Source organism: Penaeus monodon, chromosome 40 (assembly GCF_015228065.2).
Source record: "Penaeus monodon isolate SGIC_2016 chromosome 40, NSTDA_Pmon_1, whole genome shotgun sequence".
NCBI classification, from domain to species: domain Eukaryota; kingdom Metazoa; phylum Arthropoda; class Malacostraca; order Decapoda; family Penaeidae; genus Penaeus; species Penaeus monodon.
The window spans coordinates 15,733,913-15,740,751 of record NC_051425.1 but is presented as its reverse complement, the minus strand read 5'-3'; positions in this window follow the sequence as shown (position 1 = coordinate 15,740,751).

The following is a 6,839-nucleotide window of genomic DNA, read 5'->3' as shown; positions in this document are numbered from 1 at the left end:
GTGGCCTAGGGCCAGCTGCTCAGCCCCGCCGTGACCTCCGGGGCCGGAAGGCTAAAGTGGAGAAAATAGCATTGAGGAAGGTGAGCCCGAGAACTTTCCAAGGCTTGTGTTGGGGCTGCGGAGAGGTAGGGCACAGACGTAGTCAGTGTCAGAGGGAGCGGAGAACACGTCCTCTCAACCGGACGGATTCTGATGCCTTCCAGCAGTGCTGCAAGGACTGTGGCAGGTATGGTCACCATCCGAGCGCATGTCCTAAGGCTAAGGAAGTGGTACAGGCGGAAAAGGCTGGAGAAGGGGGCCGAAACCCAGCCGTCCTTAGTTCCCGGTCCCCAACTTGGGTAAGCTGCCGTCGAACCAGCACGATGCAGGTGGAGGGCTCAATAGATGGGAAGCCATGCCGCCTGACAGTGGACACTGGGGCTGAGAAGACCCTAGTGCAGCCTGATATGTTGGCCACTATGCGACTTCCAGACGCACCACAGAGACTGTGTGGTGTCACGGGGCATTGTGTGCAGCTCAAGGGGCCAGTGGAGGCTCGTATTGGCGTGGGCAGCACGGTGCAGCGGCTGCCGGTGTATGTGGCCGATCTGGACGAGCACTGTTTGCTGGGCCTTGACTACCTGACGCAGAGTAAGGCGTGTGTCGACCTTGGACGGAAGCTGGTGAGGGTGCACGGTGAAGAGGTGCCCTTGCTTCCAGAGGTTGGCTGTGCAGAGGTAGTTACAGCTGAGCGACTGCACCTTGCCCCCAGGACAGAGTCTAGAATCCGGTGTCGACTGTCAAGAGTGATGCGTGGAGTAGAGGGCCTCGTGGAGCCCAACCAAAACTTGCAGCTGGCTGATGGCGTAGCGGTTGGGCGGAGCCTTGTTGGACCAGGGGAGGGGTTAGTTACAGTGTTGGTAGCCAACTTCTCCGATAAGGCCCAGAAGGTGCCAGCTGGTGCAAAGCTGGGCACTTGTGAGGAAGTGGACGGTCCAGAAGAGTCGTCGGGGAGCGAGGAGTTGGTTGGTGTGGGGCCGTTGCCTGACTTCCTCGAGGACTTGGCACACCGGAGCGCCGCTAACCTGACGGAAGCACAGACAGAGAAGATGCGTCACACCCTGTCTCAGTATGCAGATGTGTTTAGCAGGGGTGACTTGGACCTGGGCCGCACAGGATTGGTGAAGCACCGCATTAACACCGGAAGTAGTTTGCCCATCAAGAGTCCCTCCCGACGTATTGCACCAACCAGGCGAGAAGAGATGCAGCGCACTGTCAATGAGCTGGCGGCACAGGGGGTGATTGAACGGTCAGACAGTCCATGGTCATCAGCGGTAGTCCTGGTGAAGAAAATGGACGGCACACAATGCTTCTGTGTGGACTACCGGGCGCTGAATGACATGACTATCAAGGACTCGTACTCATTGCCGAGAATTGATGACACACTCGATGCATTGGTGGGGGCCAGGTGGTTCTCCACACTCGACCTGAAGTCGGGTTATCACCAGGTGGAGATGGCAGAAGAGGACAAGCCAAAGACTGCCTTTTCCTTCGGGCATGGCCTGTGGCAATTCAACGTCATGCCCTTTGGTCTCTGCAATGCCCCTGGTTGTTTCGAGCGTCTGATGGAGAGGGTATTGGATGGCCTGCAGTGGAAGACGGCACTTGTTTACATTGATGACGTCATCGTCTTCGGGAGCACCTTCGAGGAGGAGCTGGAGCGGCTAGAGGAAGTACTACAGCGGTTGAGGAAGGCCAACCTCAAACTCAGCCCCAAGAAATGCTCGATGTTCCAGCATGAGGTGCCATTTCTGGGGCATGTAGTCAGTCAAGACGGTGTGCGCACCGACCCACAGAAGGTGGCGGTGGTGGAGAAGTGGCCAGTTCCCACCAATGTGGCGGAAGTCAGGAGCTACCTGGGCCTTTGCACATACTACCGCCGCTTTGTACAGGACTTCGCCGGTGTAGCGGCTCCTCTCCACCGACTTACACGAAAAGGGGAGTGCTTCCAGTGGGACGAGGCGTGTCAGTCTGCATTTGACAACCTAAAGAAGGCCCTGATGGAAGCACCGGTCTTGCCCTATCCGGACCCGAAGCTCCCATACCTGTTGGACACTGACGCTAGTGCGGAAGGCATCGGGGCAGTTTTGTCACAGATAAAGGACGGGAAGGAGTATGTCGTGGCCTACTACAGTGCCAAGTTCAGCAGGCCTGAACGCAAACTATTGTGTGACAAGGAAAGAGTTGCTGGCGGTGGTGAAGAGTCTCGAGCACTTTCACCCATACCTCTACGGTGCCGAGTTCACCATCCGGACTGACCATGCTGCCCTACAGTGGTTGAAGTCGCTGAAGGTAGCAGAGGGTCAGCTGGCAAGGTGGTTAGGGCGCCTTGAACAGTACAACTACCACATCGTCCACTGCCCGGGTCGTGTCCATTGCAACGCTGACAGCCTGAGTCGACGCCCGTGTGAGACTAGTTGCTCACACTGTGTCCAGAAGGACTCTGATCCTGTGTGCCTCCGTCTGGCAGGTGGAATGTGCCACTAAAGGGGATGATGAGTGGCGTAAGGCACAACGCGAGGACTCTGACCTTGCTCCCATTGTCCAGTGGCTTTAGGCTCTCAGTGGACGCCCCAGTTGGGAGGCCGTGGCTGCGGAGAGCCCCACCACAAAGTGTCTGGTGGATCAGTGGGAAACATTACGAGTGGATCAAAGCGGTTTGTTAGTGAAGCGCTGGGTGCAGTTGAGTGAAGTGGACAGTGACACGTGGGTAGTTGTAGTACCCAGAGCCATGCGTCCTGAGTTGCTGAGGGAATTACATGCCGGTGTTACCGGTGGCCACTTGGGCGAGAAAAAGACCCTGAGCCGTCTCCGTCAACGCTTCTACTGGGTGGGCATGAGAAGTGACGTGTCTGAGTGGTGTAGAGCATGTGATGTGTGCAGTGCAAAGAAGGGCCCCGCTAGAAAGAACCGTGCCCCGTTACAGGTGTACTGTGTGGGAGCACCTATGGAACGGGTGGCAATAGACATTGCCGGTCCACTGCCTCTCACGCCACAAGGAAACCGATACATCTGTGTGGTAATGGACTATTTCTCAAAGTGGCCTGAGGCATATGCACTACCCAACCACGAGGCCGAGACCGTGGCTGGCGTGTTAGTGAATGAATTCATTACCCGTTTTGGTGTGCCTTCTGAACTGCACTCTGACCAAGGCCGTGAGTTTGAGTCACGAGTGTTCCGTGAGTGTTGCGAGCTGTTAGGGGTGCGCAAGACACGGACGACACCCCTCCATCCACAGTCCGATGGTATGGTGGAGCGGTTTAAACCGTACCCTTGCTCAACAGTTAGCCAAATATTGCAGGGAAAGTCAGGAAGACTGGGACGTCAAGCTGCCCGCCATGCTCATGGCCTACCGGTCTGCTGTGCATGAGGTAACAGGCCCGACTCATGTTTGGCCGTGAGCTCAGGCTACCAGTGGATTTGGCCACAGGGCGGCCACCCGACGTGAACTTGCCAACTGTCACATCCAGCTATGCAGTGGCACTGCAGGAGAACCTGACGGAGGTACACCGACGGGTGCGTGGCAAGCTCAAGGTAGCCGACCATGCCATGAAGGAGACCTATGACCGGCGCATGAGGGAAGTGAGGTACAACATAGGTGACAGAGTGTGGCTGCATAACCCGCGTCGGAAGCGAGGGCTCTCGCCGAAGCTACAGAGCCCCTGGGAGGGGCCATACACGGTGGTAGCGTCCCTCTCTGATGTCACCTATCGAATTCGCAGAGGGCGAAAACGACCGTCTGTTGTCCACGTGGACCGGCTGTGGCGTTACCATGGGCCAGGAAGCTACTCCTGGGGCCATGGTGAAAAAGAAGATGAAGTTAGCCCCAGTAGCGGCGATGAGGACGTGGCAGACGCTGACCGAGATGAGGACGAGCATTTGGACGGTGAGGGCGATGCAGCAGATGTCAATGGTGACCATGAGCCAGGTCTTGGGACAGGAGATACCCCTCTGGGTGCCACTGCCAATCTACCACCGCCCACACCTCCTCCAGAGAGACCCCAGCGAGAGCGAAGAAAGCCGCGCTGGATGAAAGATTTTTGTGTTTCTGAGAACTGATTTTATTTAAATTTTTATGTAGTTTGTTTCAGGTTTAGATATGTCAGAGCAGACGGGTCGTCTGCTTGATAGGGGGGGGATAGTGCTATGCCAGTGGGTCTTTGTCTCTGTGCGAAACATGTGTTTACATGAAGGGACCTGGGCAAACATGACGCAGCTGGCTGTGAGCGGAGGAGCGGAGGAACAAGCCAGGAGAGACGGAGTTGGGTGCTGCTCCTGTGAAGACCTCGTGTGTGCCCTTGTGACCTGATAAACGTTGTGTTGCCCTGTTATAAGCTGTATCATGCAGTGTGACATGCTGGTTTCCCCCCTGTATTGTGCCTATAGAAAAGTGCACGGGTAAATTACTTGTGTAAATAAAGGAAAGACTGCCATTTTGTGTTTATTTCGTGCCCTGCCTCTCCAGGTGGCGTTTCCCCTCGTGGTGTTCTGGGGACGCTGTGGTGCTCTGTGCCTCTTGGAGCTGTTCAGTGTTCACGACCCTGTGTATAGCACGCCGTCTGCCTAGCCTGCCTTGTGTTGGTGGCAGAGAGAGACGAGGCGGCCGGCGTAACAATATATATATATATATATTTATATATAAATATATATATATCATATATTACATTTTGTTATATATATTATATTACATTTTGTTATATATATTATATTACATTTTGTTATATATATTATATTACATTTTGTTATATATATCATACTTGCACGAACGCTGTGGTAAAGACCACGGATTTGTTAGTGAAGAACAAATCATGTTCTAGAGAAGGGCAGAAAATCGTGAAGAACAGAAACTCCGTTGAAAACGAAACTGTGGCAAGGAGGCTGGGTGGACTGGGCTATCATAATATAATTTTTTCCTTGGTTTATTTACTTTTTCCGTTTTTTTTCTCTCTCTCTTCGCTGTCATTTTGCCCGAATGCGATAATTCCGTCAAACTATAACTGATAATCACTATAGTAATGCAAAATCTATTTTCATTATGAAGTGATCTGAAGAGACAATTGGAAGAATAAGTGATACAATAACACACACGCCATTAAATATTTCTACATTAAAAATATTTATATATATTATATATATGCATGTATATATACACATATATGTGTGTGTATACATACATTGTATATATATATATATATATATATATATATATATATATATATATATATATATATATATATATATATATATATATATGCCAAAGATACAACTCAGATTCTAAATTATTTTCATATTTGCTATCAATGCATATTGCCTCACAGTCCGAATTTGTAGATCCTATAATTCAAAGATACACCGTTTATACAATACTTGGTAAGATCTTGCAGTGCTTAGTTCAAAGATTGAATAAAAAATCTGGTGGAATCTAATTTCACGTTTTTATTTTTAATAGTTCCTAAGGTTTATTCTTCTCATAACATTTAATTGCTCTAACTAACAAATGAAAATAATTTATCATGTAATCTAGACATGTAGCTTATTAAATCTGCTCTGACTACAGAGTTCCAGGGAGCTTTGATGACGTCACAAGAGGCAGATTGGTCAGTGTGGCTAATATGTCAGAGACGGAAACGACCGTTATTTCGTCAGGCTATTTGATTTTCCGAGCGATATTTTGATATACGGGCGACGGCAGGGTTGTAGTAGAAAGGGTTTATGTGAAGTGGAGCAAATTTAGAGTGGGAGCCTGTTAGTTGCAACCTGAACATTCAGACGCTCCATTCCATGTGGAAGTGGAGGCTAATGACAGTGTTTCAGAGCAGACAAGCAAAGAGGGGAATGCGAGAACAGCAAGGAAAATATATATATATATATATATATATATATATATATATATATATATTATATATATATATATATATATATATGTGTGTGTGTGTGTGTGTGTGTGTAGTTACATATATATACATATATATACATATATATACATATATATACATATATATACATAGATTTACATATATAGCTATATCTATCTATCTATCTATCTATCTATCTATCTATATATATATATATATATATATATATATATATATATATATATATATAAAGACCCACTGGCAACGTCAAATATAAATGGAAATGCTGGGGGAAGGGGTGTTGTCCCTCCCACCCAGCAAGTAAGGCAGGCTGTGGGCCCCGCTGGGAGGGCAAATGTCGGGGTGCAGGATTGTAATGAGAGTTACTCGTCCCGCCTGCGCCCCAGCAGGCGCCAACCCACCATGAAGCTTGTGGGGCAAAGCCTTCGAGAACCCCACAGGTGGATAGGCGGTCCCACAGCCTGCCGACCCCCTTTATTTGGGGCTGTGTCGGCGGGGGCGGCAGAGGTGGCGTGCACCCGGAGTGACCACCTGAGGCTAAATCTCAGGCGTGCTTTCCGGGCAGGCGCTTGGAACATCCGGTCCTTGCGGCAGGATGAGCGGTTACCTCTGCTATCATGGGAATTGAAGCGACTGGGAGTTGAGGTGGCTGCCCCCTCAGAGGTGGTAGCGGCACGATCAGTGTGGGTGGTTACACCTACTACTGGTCGGGCCGCAGCGATGGTCACCATCTCCAGGGTGTAGCCATAGCCATCTCCAGCCGACTTCAGCACTCGGTAGTTGAGGTGACACCAGTTGATGAGCGTATTATGGCAATGAGACTGAAGCATGCTTTTGGCTTCATGTCTCTTATTGCTGTATACGCTCCTACCGATGTATATCAGATTGTTGTGAAAGAGGCGTTCTATGCCAAACTCGCATCTG